Here is a 21,199-nt window from a genome sequence, read left to right as displayed (position 1 = left end):
GAGTGGCACAGAGAGTACCAAGACAGAAGATAGAAGAAGCAGCTTTTTTGTTTGGGTGTATATTATTCCCATACACTATAAGTTAAATAGAAAAAAAATCAGCTTGCAAAGACTGTACGATAAATATAAATGCCCAAAGCAGCTTTTTAGAATAGAAATAGAATAGAAAAATAGCTTTTTTTAGAACAGGGGAATATGTCACACCCCAAACACTTGTTGTGCAAATTCAGAAAGATATAGTGCTGGTATATTATAGCAGGCAGATAATAGTTTCTTTAGAAGGGAGGAATATGACACCCCAAACACTTTGTAGTGTAAATTAGGAAAAATGCCTCCTCTATACTCCTCTCTTCCTGCTCTCTTCCTGCTCTATTACTGCTCTTTTCCTACTCTATTCCAGTGACCTAACTCTTCTCTCTCAAATGGTGCTGGATCGCTGTGCAGGCGGCTATTTATTCATTCTAAAAATCGCGAGTAACGAGATACGACGACGTCGCAATGACGTTTTGCCTCGTTTTGGAATCCAAATAGGCGGGAGAGTACCGAGCCAACTCGGCTCGGTACTCGGATTCCGGAAGTTCGGGCAGGTTCGGTTCTCGGGGAACCGAGCTCGCCCATTTTTAATTGAGACACTGTTAGACTAGTAAAAACAATAATAGTAGCTGTGGTGTCATGAGGTATTAATATCACCCTAGCCAGTCTGTCCCTCGCTTCTCACAAATTGTGGATTATAGCATGTACTTTCTATAGCCCTTGCTTTTGTTCCCCAGCCCAACAGAATACCACTTCAGTGTCTAATTACATGTGGATAAGGGGACATTGTAGCTCACTGTAAATATGTATATTGTTTATTGTATATTGGTGATGTGGCAGGGAGGTTGTTATTGATTGTCCTTAAAGTGAAGCCAGGGGGTTATGGATAGTGATCAGGTTGCAAGATACTGGAGTGGGAAAACTAATTAGTGTCCATTGTTCTCAGAAGACTATTCTAGACAGGCTATCTAGCAGGGGAGGTTCCGTGGAAAGACAGCTCATCTTCACTACCCTCTCCAACTCCCGCCCTAGTCCAGCACTGACCAATGTTTAACAAGGAGTGGTCCGGGGGTTTGGCCAGAGAGGAGAAAGCTCTGTGGATATTAGACTGCAGATACGAGGAGGCACTCCGGGAGGGGGGGTGTTCATTCTGGGATTTCATTCATGGAAGGGGCAAGGTCTGGTTGTGAATTCTCGTTCTCTACCAGAGTCTTCATATGTAGCTGAGAGAAATCCATGGGTCATCAAGTCTGGACAGCCAGGTGACTGTAAATCCTTAAGCTAGTGGGGTAAGGAACGGATGATGTGGGGAACCTGCCTGGCATTTATTTACTGTGTGTACATAATCATCTCTAGTGATTATTTTTATTACAATAAATGTATTGCTTTACTTTCTAACTTCATTTGCCTGAATGACTGAGAACCCTAGAAGGTACTGGGTTGACTTTACTGGCATAGCAAGGCACCCGTGGGTGGCCAGCCAGTGTGAAGTGGGTAGCATTTGTCCAGAAAACTCGGTATCTTCACAGTAGTCCACACCAGCAACTCTACCAACTGTTTTCTCAACCATTATGTGACTCCCTGCCTATCCTGTGTTGCGTTTGGTTGGGTATTGCAATTATTGATATCAGTGGACAAGTATGACACTCCTAGAGGTGGGTGTTCGAGTGTCGTGCGGATCGTACCTAGTCACTGGATCCCTTCTTCTAGTCACGACACTGCAGTTTAACAGAGAACACCCGGGTCCCCAATAAAAGTAGGACACAAAAAAGTTAAGTGACTTTGGATTTATTATGCTGGAACAATAATAATGTCTTTGCACTTGCAGCCCTCTGGTTGGAAATACACCTCAGCTCTCAGCAGCAGTCTGACCCTTAGTAGCAGCACTGGCCAGGGGAGGGCTGGGAAATTTTAGCCCAGGAGCAGCAGTCTATTAGGAACAGTTTAAAGGGGGAAAAAAAATGCAAGGTAGCCCATTATGGGACCGGTCCCATAATGGGGCCCCCTTGGCTCACTTTTCTCTTAGCACCCAACAAAAACGGTATCCTCTCCACAATGTCTCCTCAGCACACTCTCTGGGGCTCTTTCCCTAACAGTATTTTCTCTCTCTTAAAGGCAGAGCTTCTTAGTCCTGTGAGTAAATGCATCAAGCTGCGGGTTTGAAAAAGTGGAGATGTTGTCTATAGCAACCAATCAGATTCTAGGGCCTGATTCAATATAGATCTTAAATGAAGAAGCATCTTATTTCAGTCTCCTGGACAAAACCATGTTACAATGCAAGGGGTACAAACTAGTTTTCTGTTTTGCACATAATTTAAATACTGACTGTTTTTTCATGTAGCACACAAATATCAACTTTAAATTTCAGTGTACAAATAAGCTATGAAGTATTTGTGTGCTACAGGAAAAAACAGTCAGTATTTAAATTAATGTGCAAAACAGAAAACTAGTTTGCACCCCTTGAATTGTAACATGGTTTTGTCCAGGAGACTGAAATAAGATGCTTCTTCATTTAAGATCTATAATGAATCAGGCCCTAGAATCTGATTGGTCTATCTGCCTTCTTTACTTCTATTAATATTCCACACCACACCCTCCCCAAATTGTTTCTCTCCAACTTCCTGACTTCCTGCTATGTTTCTCCTTCACTACTTACCCCTCACTAACCATGCCACTCAGCAATCTATACCCACAAAATACAACCTTTCCACCCTCATCCAAATCTCTCAACTTCTCTACCTCCCCTTTCACACTCTGGAACACATATTCCAACGACTCCCAAATATAAATCTCCTTCCCCACTTTTCCCCTTCTCTTCTATCCTGCATGTCCAGTTCTCTTTCTGCAATCTCCACATAGATGTCCCATCACCACTTAACACTGGATGGTGCACGTGTAGAGTTGGGTGTTTGTCTGTTTTTTCCCCCCCGTAGGATATGCATTTCTGTACTGTGCATGCAACCGACAAAACGTACACTATATGTAGACTTTGCGGCATCTTGTACTTACGATTCCTTATGAGTGGAGAGGTGGGACCAGAAAACATAGGCAAGGTACAGTAAGGCTGTATTCACATAGACCTAGATGCAGACGTAGGTACACCTGCCAGGAGGTGTATAACTTGCAGGTGCTGGAGGACTGGTGCAATGATACAGAATGATGATGATGAATATCAGCAGCAATATCTAAATACAAATTTAGGTGGAATACGCAAATTTTTTATTTATTAATAATTATTTAAACAATTGTCTCTCTTGTGTATATGACATTATTACATTATAATATGCTATATAAATAGGGTAATGCGGATTTCACATTTACTACTAACACTGTCCAGCCACATCTATATATTTTTTCTATGCTATCATGGGACATAAGTAGTTATTATTATTATTATTATTAATTTTTATTTATAGGGCGCCACTAGGTATCCGTAGCACCGTACAGGGACAGACAGAAACACGATACAGGGTGAGACAGCACAGTACAGTTAACAGAAAGCACAGTAACTCAGAAGCTCAATGAACAGCTAGATTAGAGGTGAGAGCCCCCAGCGGGGTAGAGACAGGGGCCGGAGGTCCTCACGGAGGAGACAAGGAGCTGGAGAGCAGAGTTAAAGTGGTGGAGAACAGAAGGAGAGGAGGCCCTGCTCGGAGGAGCGTACAATCTAAGGGGAGGGTAGGACGGACAGAGACACAATGGTAGGAGGAGGGCATGGGGAGAACGGAGGCAGAGACGGAGAGTGGGGGGAGAGGAGAATGAAAAGGAGGGAAGTAGGAGGGGGACAGGAGAGGGAGGGGGGTAGGGGGAGACTGAGAGGAGGTCAATGGGTGGGGGACTGAAGGGCTTTAGGGAAGAGGTGGGTTTTTAAGGCCCATTTGAAGCTGGACAAGTTGGGGAAAGTTCTGATGGAGTAGGGGAGCTGATTCCAGTGGAGGGGGGCAGCGCGGGAAAAGTCTTGGATGCGAGCATGGGAGGAGGTAACCAGGGGGGAAGAGAGGCGGCGGTCGTTAGCCGAACGTAGAGGGCGGGATGGAGCGTGAATGGAGATAAGGTTGGAGATGTAGGGAGCATTGGAGTTGGAGAGGGCCTTGAAAGTAAGAGTGAGGAGCTTGAACACGATTCTGTAGGGGATGGGGAGCCAGTGGAGGGATTGGTAAAGGGGGGAGACAGAAGAGGAACGGCGAGAAAGGAAAATGAGCTGAGCGGCTGCATTGAGTAGTTACACTCGCTACTCCTGGTGCACACCTGGTAAAATGCTAGTGTTGTACTGTTGGACGCAACTTGCGATGCATCCAACTGAATATATGCGTAAATAAAGGTAAATGTGCATATTTGTTCTTTACAGGAGTCCCAATATGCCTGAAACAGAACTCATTATCTTCATCCGTTCCAGATTCAACAACCACTCAATCTCCCTGGCCATCAGTGACACTACACTCTCTCTCCTGCCCTGATGCCACCCTCGGCTCTGCCCTCTCTTTCCATCCTCACATCCAATTTCTCTTGCAGTCCTGTCACCTCCACCTTAGCAACATTGCCAGACTGCCCTTTTCTCAACTAGATGCAATAAAAACCCATGTCCACTATCTAATCATCTCCCACCTCAAATGTTGCAACCTTCTCCTGTCATTCCTCTAACCCACCTTCAGCACAGTTCAAATACCGCTGTGCGACTATTCTTCCTCTCTCGCCGTTTCACATCTATCTCACCACTCTGTCACTACCTACACTGGCTTCCCATTTCCCCCCAAATCACTTCCAATTACTTACTTTCACCTACAATGCCCTCAACAACCCCTCCCTCGATTATATATCTGACTTCATCTCTTCATACTCAACGTTATGATCTACTTCTGACCTGCGCTTCACCTTATCTCACTCATGCTTCCAACATTTCTCCCTTGGCACTATGGAACTACCTACCACGTCTGATCCAACACATTTCCAACTTCCAAAGCCTTAAACACTCCCTCAAGGCCCATCTCTTTAACATAGACTGCCACACTCCATCAGACACAGCTCACACTGAGCACTACTTGCTGCTCCAACCCCTACTCTAGTCATCCATCCTCCAGCTTTGCCCCCTGTCCACTATACTGTAAGTTCTCATGAGCAGGGCCCTCCCTACTTTCTGTCCACTTCTATTCATCTACCGAATATGGCTTTGTGTCATGTTTAATGTACACTCTCCTTTCGATAGTGTCTGGGACTGCAGAGCATTATGATGCTCTACAAATATATGTATAATAATAATACTGAAAATATTTCTCATTTATGGACACACATAAATATAAATATATCTCATTTAATGACACACATAAATATATGGTTAGTGCCACTGATTCTCACAATTAAAGGGTTAAAACTTTGCACCTTACACCTTACTTACTCTCTCCTCCCCAGTTATATTAATGTTATTGTAATGTTTGTAGTTTTTGAGAGTTAATGAGGTTGTTTGAAAGTAGTTGTACTTGTATTGGACAATCATGGATTACACATCTATTTCAGCAACTGTACAACAAACAGCTGTTCTTTGATAGATATGAAAAAGGAGCTAACTTGTCCCAGGGGGACATGTACAACAACCTGTAAAACGTTGGTTTTATCAAATGAATTGAACTACATGCTCCTAAGAAAATAAATCAGCTTAGGGCCCATGTTTTCCAAACAATTCGGAATACATTATAAGAATAAAGGTTATCAGTACCTGACCTCTGTTCCCCATGTAACATTTGTTAAAACTAAAAAAAGAGCTTGATTGGTTTAACTGTTTCCTGCTCAATTTAACAACATGTTATCAGCTATAATAGAATGTCCGCACACAATACCACAATCCTCTGTCCTAGCACCATTGTCAGTGCAATCACAGACATGCTGTTAGGGAACAGAATGAACGAATCCCATCTGGTATATTAAGCCTCCAGTCATATATCAGAGGTTACCACAGTCAGACGTGCACCCATTAATTGTCTACATTTCCATTCCCAGATTTTCTTGTTAAGATATCAGTGTACACAGTCATCCGCGAGAATGGGTCAATGACACAGCAGTTCTGGAAACAATCATTTAATGCATCCATCTTTTCTGCCTCTCCCAGCCACATGTCCCAAAGATTTTTCAATTAATAAAGAGGAAATGAAGATGGCTGTAATCACAATCTTGTTATCCGTAGAGGCTGTTCCAGTTTGATCCTGTCCAGTGTCATTTTGCTTTACTGCCTGTGCTGAGGAATTTTGGCCAGGATATCGCTTTGTATAATTGCAGAGCGAGAAATCCCATTAGCTGCTTATGGCACCCGCTTGGTATTTATAATGGTATTTATAAACCGTGATATTCATTACTGTCATTACGCTTCTTAAAGAATTGCTGTAATATATTTTCCGCAGGTAATTTCTTCTATTCACCTTATATCTCCTTTCCTTCACAAACATTATTACTTTTATTGTTCCTCACTTGCCATTTATATTTGTATTTTTCCATGACAGGAAAATGGGAATAGGTTAGATTTCAACAGACTTATGTTGTTGCGATTGTCCATAGAATAGGAAAATGTCATGGAGAAAAGGAGAGATGTGATAGGAGTATTATTTAAAACGTAATTTGCAAAGCCCACAGTGAACTTATCTTAAGTATCAATTCGATTTATGTACCTTGCACCTATCTGTTTTGTCATCATCATCTTAATTTATTTATATGGCATCACAGATATCATACAGACATATGAGAACAACAAGCATTAAAATGGATACAAATAAGCAGGAATATAAATGCATGGATGCAATTAGTAGAACAACTCACATGGCATACTAAAAAGTTGTAGACTGAAGAACAGACACCAGCAGGGCAGACAGCAGGACTGTATATGCCAGTGAATGCAGTAATGGGTGTTGGAGAGATGAATGAAGTGCAGGAGATGTAGCTCTTGAGAAAAGAGGAAGATCAGAGTTCAAAACCATCTTCTTGGGGTGTGAGGAACGCAGTCAGTTTTGAACTGGGCATGATCCTGCATAAAGCAGAAAAAGTATATATTGCTCATGGCTAGGAAGTTCATAGGTGTTCCTTAAAACATATAAACAGGTGTGATGATACTTACTTTACTCAAGATCCTGAAAATGGCTAAAAGAAGTTTTCATAAAATTTAAACTAAGCATATTGTGCCATGGAGACACAAGTCCTCTGCCAGTATAATGCATAGACAGTCAATATAAAAGCAGTCAATTATTATTATTATCCTTTATTTATATGCGCCACAAATGGTGCACAGCGCTGTACAGAGAAAATTCAGTAAGACTTAGCATGGAAGAACAGGGCAAAAGAGTGCAATGATAATAAAGGCACATCACTGCAATATGGACAGAATAAGTAACAAGCAGTGAGGAGGCGAGGGGAGATAGTCTTCCCAAAATTATAGGGCATGGCAAGAGGGGGAATTAAGAGGGAGTAAAATAGAAATAACTTAGCTAGTACTCGCTATAATGGGCGCAGCAAACAGGATCAGAGTACGAGATTGAGAAGGGGAGGGAAGGCATAGGCATGCTGGTGGTAACAAAAGTGGAGGAAGGAAGACTCGAGGGACGAGGGCACTGCTCATGAGAGCGTACAATCTGAAGGCAGGGGCAAACGAATGAGGGTGAACCAGAGAGGGTGAGACAATGGAGTAGGGGTGAGTTAGAAGGACAGCTGATAGGCTTTGACGAAGAGTTGGGTATTTTTTAGAGCCTGCTTGAAGCTCCATAGGTCTACTTACTGTCAAGAGCTATAGGGAATAGAATGAGTGTAAAACTCGCAGTATTTGTGCAAGATAAAAAAAAGATAAGTATAAATAGATGATAGGGGAAAGCTAAAGTGATACCACAGCAAGATTGGTAGTTACATATCCAGGTGTGTAAGATCTGCGCTTGGGATCCAAACCTCTGAATTACAATTATCATGCACATCAGATGCGTAGATGTAGCACAGTTACAGTCCAGGACTTGACCCATAGAAGTAGATGCATTTATAGATGCACTGCTCCATCTAAGTCTTACGTTTTTTAAATGACCCTCAGGGCTAGTGCATAGCAACTTTATATAGATAACAGATGCATAATTGAATGCAACCTGACAATATGCACAATAAATAACGGAAGAATGAATGATACTGTCTTGTTTCATATATCTTGATACGTTTAGTAACTACAATTCCAATGTGAAAGAGTGCTGTTACCATTGCTGATTTCCAGTGTGAATTTCACAATAAAAAGGAGGCTAGCAATTATTGTTTACTGATGATTTGCATAACCAACAGAAGTGATACATTTATTTTCTCTGTGATATTTACATGATATGGCTGTAAGTGCTGCTTAGGAAATACGTTGTAACAATGCATATAATTGAGCTAAGTACATTTGCAAATGTAACTTTCATCATGTAACTACACACATTATAAACATTACACCTAAAAAGCACAAGTGACTCATCAAGTATATTGTGCTTGCTGTAATAAATGTGATGATTCTAAAGCTACATTAATTGCTGTGATGTACGCGTTATATAACCTTCATATAATATACCCATGTGACTCATCCAGCAAATCGATTTCTTAGAATCATGATTCAACTGAATTTCTGCCCATATTTTAATTGTGTGTTGAATCAATTTAGATAAATTGGCTGAATGAATTTGCAGTTGAATTAATTGAGAATTCAGGACAAAACTGTTTGCCATTTAAATATGTATAAAAAACTTAAACTATACATTACAGAAATATAATATGTATATAAAACCCATTTCATTTCATACAGGAAAGTGCTTTTATATGCAAACATAAATAAATGTAATTAAAACACTACACACAAGACAGCTTTGATTTCCTCTTAAGTTGCATAGATATGGGCACTTGCTACAAGTTTGTGTTATGTTCAGCCTGAAGTGTGTTCAGAAACAGATCTTCAATCTTAAGAGTGAAAGTGATGCTTGTACACACTGACACAATGTTCTAGGGGTGCAAAGAAAAATCTGCAATGTAGCATCACCGCGGAATGCCGTCACAAACCATTTCGGGGCGCTCTGCCGCACGTTGCTTGGAATTGATTCAACCTTTAATCCAAACCTTAATCCAAGCTGAAGTCCTAAGAGAGTTATGATTTTGCTTCCACATGTATTAAAAATTGAATTAACCATCACACAGTATAATTTTGAAATTTAAAGGTAACATGATTTTGTTTAATGTACTGCTCTCTTGAGCAAACTTCATAATGCTAATTATGGAATACAGTTTCATGTTAACCATTTGTGACAAAGGGAGGTGTTTGCCAAAGGTTTCCAAAAAGAGAAGATAGGTATTTAACTGCCAATCTACAGAGAAAGGCTGGAAACACATTTGTACCGCAGTGCACCTAGCTTAAAGATAAACAGGTGGATGACATATGTTTAACAAAATAATTCTGATTTAACTTACAAGCTGTGTCATTTCCAACAGATACAGCAGGTTGAAAGGATGTGTCTGCAGTGAGAGCAATCAAACATAGCAGCTGATGAGAACTCCTTTTAAAATGGAATGTGGGAGTATCACTTGCCTATCAAGCTAGGGCTGCTGAATAAGTCGGCCGGTGTCTAGAGAGCTGGTCTCTGTTAGTTTTAGCATCAGGTCTTAAGAAAGGGTATGGTATTTTTATGTCGTCAAGTACTTGGCCATTCTGACATTAAGGGTCATATTCAATTGTTGGCGTTACTGCCTAAAGTAATGCGGCGCGCACTATTACCGTCATTACGGTAATAGTGCGCGTAAATACCGTTATTATGGTACATTTCACGTTGGATATCAGCTCGTGGTTCAGGGAGCTGCGAGCTGAAATCCGGCTTAGCATTACCGTAATAACGGTAATACTATTTCCGCGGCAGAAAACGCCTACAATTGAATATGCCCCTAAGGGCATTACTTGCAAAAGTAACGTGACTTGCGCACTATTACCGTTATTACGATAATAGTGCACTTTATTACGGTACCTTTAACGCCGGCTTTCTGCTCGCAGCTCAGGGAGCTTCGAGCTGAAATCCGGCTTAGTATTACCGTAACAATGGTAATACTTTTAACACCACGGGAAAATCGAACAATTGAATATGCCCCTAAAGCTAAATAAAAAAGCAAGAAGCTAATCAAGTGTGTTTGACCAGAAGTGTGCTCATGCCACACATTGTGTTCTAATGGACACAGAGGTCCAATAGTGTGATCTATGCCCAGGGCCCACTAATACATTAGATGGGCTAAATGATAGCGGGTGCTCACATTATCCTCCCTCCCAAGTGACTGAAATGTTCAGGTAGTGGCTGCTGCAGCACCCACAGAGCTGGTTCCTATATATATTATATATATATATATATATATATATATATATATATATATATATATATATATATAAACATACAAGTTAACCCGTGCATGATACTCATGCATTCTAGTCAAATCAAGCTACTTAAGTTGTTAAAAAGGTTCTTGTCATGCATTTGGGCCTAGCCCAGGCCTCCTCAGGGGAAGAGTGTTACTTCCCGACGCAAGCGCCCTTTTTTAACGTGGTTTTGTCCACATGTCACCACCTCATCATTTTTCTCCATCACCTCCTCCTTCATCTTTATCGCCACATCTATCCAGATGTCTATCCAGACACAGGGATCTCTCTCAGCGGTCCTGAGTATCACACTCCTCTCGCTCTGTCACCCCCGGCAACCACCAACTGCTCCCAACTATCACCCCCGGCAACCACCAACCACTCCCAACTGTCACCCCCGGCAACCACCAACCACTCCCAACTGTCACTTCTCCTTCAAGAAATATATATATATTTTTTTTAAATCTTTATAAACACTTTTAACAATTAACAAATTAAATTAACAAATTAAAAACATCTTAGTATACCTAATTTCAGCCCTTTCTGAGTTTTTTTTCCCACACACACTTAGAATTTAGTAGGTCAGTGTATAACTCCGCCCAGCAGGTGGCGCTGCAGCTTGGTTTTTTTTTTCACACACACACAGGCTAACACACGCCACTAGGCTTTTATTATATAGATATATAGCAAGTGACAGAAGGATTGCCAGCTGCAATTGTCTTCCTCTTCCCCATAATGTTCAAAAATAATACATGTATGATATATAAAAGTTCTATTTTTCTTTGAAAAAAAGGACAATTTAGAATTCAAATTGACTATTGTCTAAAACATGTAAACAATGTATTGCAATAATTTTAAAATTGCTTATTGCCTACAAGAATTACAAATATATGGTGAGATTTTCAATTTTAAAATCAATACAGACAAACGGAGGCCCTAGCTCTCAATTATCCCTAAAGAGACACAGCAGTCTCTTCAAAATAACTTTAAGTTTCATCGGTATAAAATAAAATTGCCATAAAATAAAATACCTCGGTGTTACTAGACCAGAGAGTACTTAAATTCTATTTGGCTAATTAAAAGCGACTTCAGGAAATGTGACAAACAATTTATATTTTGGATTGGTACAATGGCAGCTATTAAAATGCCCATTCTGCTAAAATGTCTTTATCTCTTTCAGACCCTGCCTATATGAGTGCACCCTAAACTATTTAAAAACGTGCAAAAGTAGCTCTCCAAATTTATCTGGTTGGGTAGATGGCCCAGAGTTCGTCTCTGTTTATTATACAAAAACTCCAGAAAGGAAGGTCTGTGAGTATCTAAAAAAAAATTATATAGCAACGCACATTATACAGAGTGTTTTATGGCATGTTCCTTGAGGACTCTATGTTTGGTTTAGAAGTAAAACAGACTTTACCACTATGTTGTAGATTAATCCCTGGCCTAAGCCTAAAATAGTCAATTCTCTCCACTCTAGAACCATCACTTGCAATTTGCAATTATTACAGCTGACTTTACCACCAACGATCGAACCATCCCCTAATGCAGGGTTGGCCAATCAGTCAGAGACTAAGAGACAAAAAATAGCTATAGCCACAACAAATAGCCAACTTTACCTTTTATATGTAACGCCCCCCTAGTGGCATTTTAAGGAACTACGCACCCCAGTGAATTAGGCTGGTTGCTGTGCTGACTACACACCCCAGCCTGCTAGAGGGAAAAGAAGGAGAGACTTTCAGCAAGGGGGGATTGGAGAGGAGTAGGAGAAAGAAGAAACACATGCTGGGGTAATCTAGGGAGCGAGTTAGGTGTTTGTGGGAAGAGAAGGGACTCAGAATAGTTGCTATGGTAACAACCCAGCCCAGTCTGTTAGTGACTGAGAAGAAGAAGGGGCTGTAAAAAGGGGGGAAAAAGAGAAGAAGGAGAAAGTAGGCGATACAGAGATACAGAGGAGACAGTGAGAGACTCTGATTTTAATTCAATATGTTGGGTGTCATTATATATCTGGTACCATTGATTGTAAGCTTGCGAGCCCTCTTACCTCTCTGTATGTATTACCCAGTATTGTTTTATTACTGTTTGTTCCCAATTGTAAAGCGCTACGGAATATGCTGGTGCTGTATAAATAAATAACAAGAAAACAATATACATGGCGCTATACACCTTAACAATGATAAACAGTGCTAATCTCAGCTATAGCTCTCACAAACAGGCTCTGCTACCTGTAGCAACCAAGCAATAGCAAAAAAGGATTAGTATTATCTTAACAACTTGCAGTATCTACTCTATGCGCACTATGCTATGTTTTCAATCATTGGGAAGTCTATTCACACACAGCTGTGAGAAACGTGTCTCTTCAGTCTAGGAGAACTTTATATACAGTACCTTAAACCAGTGGTGATCATATATTATTATTATTCTCTGAACAGTAGCGTTTTGAAGTTTTGTGACCATCAATGCAATAATCTAGACCATGTTATATACAATGTCTAAAATATTTATAATATATAGTGCTGCACCTGAAGTTTACATTGATCCAACTCCATGAGTAATGCCATTGATGTTTCACGTTTTTATATATATTAATATAATGTATTCAATTTTTTATATTTCATCTAAGCTTAGCACTCTCCTGCTTTTTTTGCTATAAATAAGTGTTGATGATGATGATGATGGTCTTCCCTTTTACTTCTTTTTTGCATAAAGTGTCATTGGGGGTTCTGTAGCCCTTGTTAACAATGTGTATTCAATGTTTTGCTCATGGCAGAAATTGCATAACTCTACCTATCTGCCAGACTTCCAAATGTATTTCTATACTATGTGTTTGCAAAGTTAAAGCAAAAGTGATAGAACTGTGTGTGCATTACTTGTGATAGTTATCTCTGTTAGACATTGTAAGGCTACGTTAGAAGGTAAAGAGGAGCCTCTTAGCTACAGTAAACTAAAGAGGACTATGTATATTGTAGAATAAATATTAGTGAGTATTGCTCATAAGTTATATGTGACCATTTTGTTCAAATCAACAAAATCTATTTTTGATACATTTACAAAACCCCTTTAGAAGCTCATGCCTCATTAATGCATGTGCGTTTTAGAGCAAACCAACTAGCCCACTTTAATTGCATTTATCAAAGCTATGATTGCATTACTTTTACCAGGTAATTCCTGTTATTTTGTAGCAGAGGTTTATTTCAGAAGCGGTAATGCTCCACCTGGTGTAATTCAACAGCTTTGGGGAGTGTGGGGAAACTCCACTGTGTGTTTGGTATTTTCATGTTATGTCTAGATTGGCAATACACCATGTTTGACAATCCAGGTTATTACTTCGCATATCGATTTTGCTTGTAGGGTAGAGCCCAAGGTACTAGAAAATATTGAAGCAGATTTTCTTTCCACCTGAGTTACGATGGTATTGTGCTGAATATCCGTCAATGCTAAAGGGTTAAACAGTCCTCCAAAGAGGTTCCTATTCTGGAGAGCGATGAAAGCATTGAGGGGTGATATTATATAGACCCAAGATACACATTTCAAAGCTCAGAACACATTTGTCAAGGTTCACAAACATCATCCTGTTATTTACTATGTTTCTCATAATATGGTGAAAGGGGAGTTATTAAAGTCAGTGACAGACCAAATACAGCATTCTCTTATTGACCAATATGGTAGGTATATTATTTTAGTATGTATGCTAAAGAATATCCAATATATATTAATTACCTATTATGTTCTGATATATACATAAAATCAGGAAGGTACTAAAGAAGGTTGATAAGGTTAAAGGAGTTAGCAGTGATCATATGTGGCCAGTTCAATATAGTCATTGATACTTGTATTAACCATTCACCTCCTTCCACTAGGACTAGGACTCTCTATTAGATTATTTATTTCTGTATGAGAATGTGTATGATATGCTTGGAGTACAGCTATGGGAGAAATATTGTTCTTTCTATTCAACACTAAATAAAGTATACACAAGAATCAATTCAATTGTGGATGATAATAGTACATTACACAGGATGGATAAAGCATGCATTTGTCTGATTATACCTGGTGTACACGATAATTCAAGGAACACAGTCTTATGTTGGTATAGGGAAATGCAGACTGAATGAGTCTATTCATGCAAAAAGGGAAACAAATGAGATTATTAGTGTAACCCCCTGACCCATAGCTCCCCTGTATAGGAGAACCATGTCCTGTGATTTGTGTGTCAGGAAAGGAGGAGAGATCGACAGTAGGGGTCCTTGGGTGGCAAAGATTACACTATTATTATTATTATTATTATTATTATTAATTTTTATTTGTAGGGCGCCACTAGGTATCCGTAGCGCCGTACAGTGACAGACAGAAACACGATACAGGGTGAGACAGCACAGTACAGTTAACAGAAATCACAGTAACTCAGAAGCTCAATGAACAGCTAGATTAGAGGTGAGCGCCCCCAGCGGGGTAGAGACAGGGGCCGGAGGACCTCACGGAGGAGACAAGGAGCTGGAGAGCAGAGTTAAGGTGGTGGAGAACAGAAGGAGAGGAGGCCCTGCTCGGAGGAGCGTACAATCTAAGGGGAGGGTAGGACGGACAAAGACACAATGGTAGGAGGAGGGAATGGGGAGAACGGAGGCAGAGACGGAGAGGGGGGGAGGGGGGAGAAGAGAATGAAAAGGAGGGAAGTAGGAGGGGGACAGGAGAGGGAGGGGGGTAGGGGGAGACTGGGAGGAGGTCAATGGGTGGGGGATGGAAGGGCTTTAAGGAAGAGGTGGGTTTTTAAGGCCCGTTTGAAGCTGGACAAGTTAGGGGAAGTTCTGATGGAGCGGGGGAGCTGGTTCCAGTGGAGGGGGCACCGCGGGAGAAGTCTTGGATGAGAGCATGGGAGGAGCTAACCAGGGGGGAAGAGAGGCGGCGGTCGTTAGCCGAACGAAGAGGGCGGGATGGAGCGTGAATGGAGATAAGGTTGGAGATGTAGGGAGCAGTGGAGTTGGAGAGGGCCTTGAAAGTACTACTAGGCATGCCAGAGAAGTGAGGACTATAGAAATGACAACATAGCCCAACAAATGAATGGAGTTTGGCATCCAAAAAAAGAAGGGGAAGAAGTGCAGTAGAGTGTCCTCAGAAGAAGTCATTGCTGGGTCTGTCACCATATTGAGGAGCTGCAGAAACATGGAATGTAGAGCGGTCACAACCACTGAGCCTGCCAGAGAGGAAGGTTCAAGCCTCACAGAGAAAGCTGTAGATTTGACAGAGAGAACTGCTAACCTTACAGAGAGGGCTACCAGTCTTGGAAAAAGCCGCCAATCTATCAGCAAGAGCGTCAGATTACTGGAGATACTTGCCAGAGTAACAGAGGGGACTGCCAGTTTCCAAAGGCGGTCTGTCATTACCAAAGAGTAAACAAAGTGGAACAGAAGTGCTCCAGGTACAGCCCAGAGGAACAAAGAGTCCAGAGTTGTTTCAATTGTCTGCAGATTGTCGTGTCTCCTTCCCATTGTTCCAGGTTCCAGTTGCTAACACTCATGTATTTTGCTATTCAGAGAGGTGAGTTACTGGAAAACTATCTAGGCTTTCCAGAATAACTCAGTGTCTACTGCAAGCAGGAGTAACCTGCCATATATTGCTCTGCACCACACCTAAAGTCAGTTGCCAGTATTATAGACTATTTGAGTTAGGGGCTTGGATTTGAACTACCTCACGATGTTGGGACCATTCCTCCCCTCAACTTTAGCACTTAATAGTGCTTATTGTCCAAGGTACTACTCTGCCCATTTTTCATTGCACTTATTTACCCCTATTTTTGTTCAAGGGACAGATAATCTCCAGTTGATTAGGGAACTGTCTTCTTCATACCAGTTGTTTTTTGTACTATAACTCTCTCCTTATTCTCTTATTCATTGTAAGAGTTGTCTTCTTCACCAACGTTAGCTACAAGAGACTTTTTCATACAATTCCTAGTTATAATCTTCTTAATCACTATTGTAAAGGATGCCAACATAGTTTACTATCTCATTTTCTTTAGGTTCAGTTTTCTATCTATGAGCCAGAATGTGCACATATTAGATTTTTCAGTTCATCCATGTCATCTGTATTTGGCCCCTTATATTTCAGGGTGTGCTCCACACTCTTTTGAAATAATAGCACATGAGTGTAAAATAAAGAGTGTAACTATTGACATGGTTCTAGATCCCTAGAATATAGTGCTAAATGTTCTCTGAATTTAAACCATTATGCCAAGGTAATAAAGCAGGCCACTTGTTGACACAGAAGTTCAAGCTTATTCGCTTCATCAACATAAATACAAATAATTACGAAAGAGAGAGAGAGAGAGAGAGAGAGAGAGAGAGAGAGAGAGAAAGAGAGAGACATAACCATTGAGTTTGCCAAATGTTATAGCAAACTATTTAATTTGAAAGAGGATGTAGGCACACCTCAGCCTTCTCTGGATTCAATCAAGGACTAGCCACAAATTATAAATCTGACTTCAATTGGTTTCACTGAAGCATAAACCAAAGTTGACTGGAAAAAAAAAACAATAGAAGGGTTGATTGGCTCTCTAAAGACACTTATATTTAAGCCACTCAAGTTAGTGATAAACAATGTACTTGAAAAGGTTTACTGTGTGACAATGATTGCTGAGGAGTCAGGAGCAGGTGAAAAGATTGAACATTTAGTTCTGTACAACACATAATAGAAAGGAATATTGGAGCTCTAAGGCTGGAGAGCGCGACAACAAAACTGTGTCTAGTCCAGGATAAAAAAAAACAAAAACACAATAAGGATATGGCAGGATATACACTATATGGACAAAAGTATTTGGCCACAACTGTTAATTATTGAATTGAGGTGTTTCAATCAGACCCGTTGCCAGAGGTGGATAAAATCAAGCACCTAGCCCTGCAGTCTCTATTTGCAAACATTTGTGATACAAAATGGGTCGTTCTGAAGAGCTCAGTGACTTCAAGCGTGGTACTGTGATAGGAGGTCACCTTTGCAATAAGTTGGTTCATGAAATTTCATCCCTGCTGGACATTCCACAGTCAACTGTAAGTGATATTATTAGAAAGTGGAATTGTTTAGGAACAACAGCAACTCAGCCATAAAGCGAAAGACCATGTAAAATCACAGAGCAGAGTCAACGACTGCTAAGGCGCACGGTGCGTAAAAGTCACCAATGCTCTGTTGATTCTATAGCTGAAGAGTTCCAAACTTCCACTGGAATTAATGTAAGCACAAAATCTGTGCAGCGGAAGCTTAATGGAATGGGTTTCCATGGGCGAGCAGCTGCATGCAAGCCTCACAACAATAAGACCAATGCCAAGCGGCGGATGGAGTGGTGTAAAGTAGAGATGTGCACTGACCCCGTGTTTTGGTTTTGGTTTTGGATCTGGATTAAGTTTGTGTTTTGGTTTTGGCAAAACCGCCCTTGGTGTTTTGGTTTTGGTTCTGGATCTGTATTTTTTATAGAAACAATAGCTAAAATATGCAAAAACCACATAATGTTGCTTTATTTTTATTCCTACATTATTATTAACCTCAATAACACTAATTTCCAGTCAATTTTGAACACCACACAGGTCACAATTTTATTTTCATCCACTTTCGGACAAAGACTGCAGTGAGCTGGCTGGATGCTAAGCGAAAGAGCAACGACACAAACACACGGCAGTTCATAGCACATCTAGGAAACATTGCCACACAGCAGTGACAGAAAAGAAAAGTGGTGTAAGATGGAATTGTCCTTGGACCCTCCCACCCACCTTTGTGTAAGATATTGAAAAGGACATATACAGTTTAACAAAGCAAGTGCTCCAGCGACAAGGAAGTGCAACATTTATGGCTGAAAGGCTTGGTTTGATAGGGCCCCCACAAAACAAGCTAACAATGGGCTTAAGGCAACTAAGCAAACAGTGCTGTTAATGAACTCTACTATGGCAAGTCATGCACCAGTGGAAACAGTCCATGCCAGTGATAAGAAGAAGATCATTGTCATGGCTGAGCATAAGACCAAAAAATCCACCTCTTTTGTCCGGAATTGTTTTGACCCAAATCCTGACAACAGTTGTCTAGCCATTTGTAGCATTGTAAAGCCACAGTCAGTAGAGGTAGGGACCTTAACCATCTAGGAATCTCATCCATGTTACACTATTGGAAGCGAGTTCATGGAAAGCTCTTGGGAAAATCAGAAATTTATGCTAAAAAAATAACATCAAGCAGTCCAGCATCAGCTGCTTGCCTTCTCTCAGCTAGTGTGAAGATACCCGGTTTATCTGGCCCAATGCTACCCACTTCACGCTGGTTGGCCACCCACGGGTACCTTCCTATGCCAGGGAAGTCTACCCAGTACCTTCTAGGAATCGTATGGTCACTCAGGCAAATGCAGTTATAAAAATACAACAGTACATTTATTGTCATACAAACAACACTAGAATATTATGTACACACAGTAAATAAATGCCAGGCAGATTTACCACATCATCTCTCCCTTACCCCACTAGCTTAAGGAGTTACAGTCACCTGGCTGTCCAGACTTCACGACCCATGGATCTCTCTCAGCTGCATATATAGACTAGTAGCGAACGACAACTCAAAAGCTAGATCTTGCAGTCTTCATGAATGAAATCCCAGAATGAACACCCTTCCCTCCTGGAGTCGTTCCTTATATCTCAGATCTAATTTCCAGTTTTTCCCCTCCCTGAGCAAACCCCTGGGTCTATTCTTCTTAACCATTGGTCAGTGCAGGACTAGGGGGTTTGGACAGGGCAATGAAGATGAGCTGTCCTTTCACAGAAGCCTCCTGCTGGGATGCAGACAGAACGTCTGGACTAGTCCTAAGGAGAACAATTGATGCTAATTGGCTTCCCCTACTTCCAAGGGTAAGGTAGCAGTGAGCCCCTGCTAAAATTAACCCCTTACACTACTTTGTGATGTCACAGGGTCCCCTGCTGTTCCATGCTTCCTGTAGAGGAAGGAGGGGGGAGAATAAATGCAGCTCCAGCCCGCTCACCTGTATCCTGGACACCACCTAATCTTTACCCATAACCCTCATGGCTTCAGTTTAAGGACAATGAATAGCATTACTGCAAGTCATCAATATATAATACACAATACACATATTTACATTGAACTACAATGTTCCCTTAACCACATGTAATTGGACAATGCGGTTGTAGTCTGGTGAGCTGGGGAACAAAAGCAAGAGCTATAAAAAGTACTATAATCCCCTTTATGTGAGAAACAAGACATAGTATCACACTCGTTTCGTCAGCTAGATCCCAGCACCTGCACTCTACACCCTCAACAACCTCATCATCAATATCCTCACAACTGATTGGAGTTAGTCTTGCATCCAAGTTTCTAAGGCGAGATGACTCCTCCCCTATCCAGGACTCCTCAGAAAATTAGGCCCACTGCTGCTGGGGTGGATCTTCAACCCAGAAACAAACAAAGAAGAAGATTAATAGTAGTTTACAACAATTGACTTTTAAACAATCCTTTGCAAGAGGAAGCAAGTATAGCAGTTGTCACCCAGTCGCACAGCGGATCACAGACCCCATGGCGGCTATACTAGTATTAGATCTGCATCCAATATCCACCATTATTGCAGCCGGAATAAGATAGCTAATTGAGGTCCTGTGTCCCAGTTACCAAATTCCATCCCAACACCATTTTACTAGACATGCAATTCCTCACCTGTACCAGCAGGTTAAGAAAAAATAAAATAATTGGGATACAAAATGCATTCTACCAACTGTACTTAACCACAGATATGGGGACAAGCGGAACTGGGAAAACTAAACATTATATGACTGTGACAGCCCACTGGATTGGTAAATCGCCTTCAGCAGCAGGAACAGCAGCAGCATCTAACAAACAATGTCAGATCGTTCAGAGGCAGGCTACTCTGTGTACCATCTGCTTCACTAAGTGGCATACCATTGACAACATGTTTGAAAAACTAAGGGATGTCATTGCAACATGGCTTATCTTGCTTGGACTCTCCTGAGGATTTAGTCCAGCACAGTGGAGAATACTTTTCGTGCTGTGCAAGGTGCTGAAATCACTCAAAGTAGTCACCTGTGAAGGGAGTGCAGACACTGTTAGCTTGAGTCAAGTGATTCACCTATTTAAACTTTTTGAAAAGCAGCTAGAGAAATTTAAGGAGGAAATGAAGCAAAGCAATTCCGCTAACTATATTGGACTTGTAGATTAAGTACTTTATTCCCTTCGCCACAATCCAAGAGTTATCAACATCTTGAAATGAGATCACTACATTTCGGCAACTGTGCTTGATCCTAGGTTTAGGAGCTATGTATCCTCTTTCTTTCCAAGTGACCCAGATCTCAAGAGATGCAATGAGCTCTTTGTCAGCAAGCTGACAGCTCAAGTGGTACATGACACAAATACATCTTCTTCTTCAGTTTCTCTGGCAACTGCTTCTAAGAAAAAATGTAGCTTTCCCAAGACACCCAGTGGTGATGCAGATGAGTCAGCACAACATTTTGACATTTGATCTGGTCTAAAAGAATTGCCCTAAAATCTTGACAACTGTGCCGTAAAATGAACTACAAATTCCATAAGGAAGGCCATTACTGACAATTACATCAAAGTACACAGACTTCTGTGATGGTGGTTTCTAGCGGGGATAAATTAGTATTGTTTGAGGATGATGTACACACTGATGAGGGTGAAAATGATGACAGTGTAGATTGCAGGTGCTGAGATCCAGCTGAGAGAAGGGAGCTAGCTAATGCTGGTATGCTTGGTAATATTTTGGGTAGAATGGCATGTTGGCAACTTTATGTTTTT

General features: G+C 41.0%; 1 long non-coding RNA gene across 2 annotated transcripts in view; it reads right to left on the bottom strand.

The window, feature by feature from the left end:
* LOC142149888 (uncharacterized) overlaps nt 1-21,199 on the bottom strand; it is a 101,328-nt gene that overhangs the window by 8,291 nt on the left and 71,838 nt on the right. For both annotated transcript variants that reach the window (XR_012690901.1, XR_012690902.1), the window contains exons 4-5: nt 6,835-7,039; nt 3,043-3,218 (exon numbers count right to left, since the gene is read on the bottom strand). This is a non-coding gene — a long non-coding RNA (uncharacterized LOC142149888). The remainder of the gene's footprint in view (nt 1-3,042; nt 3,219-6,834; nt 7,040-21,199) is intronic.

The sequence above is a fragment of the Mixophyes fleayi genome, chromosome 4 (assembly GCF_038048845.1).
Source record: "Mixophyes fleayi isolate aMixFle1 chromosome 4, aMixFle1.hap1, whole genome shotgun sequence".
In the NCBI taxonomy this organism is placed as follows: Eukaryota; Metazoa; Chordata; class Amphibia; order Anura; family Limnodynastidae; genus Mixophyes; species Mixophyes fleayi.
Note: the sequence above shows the minus strand (reverse complement) of the source record. Positions and strands in the feature narration are given on the sequence as shown.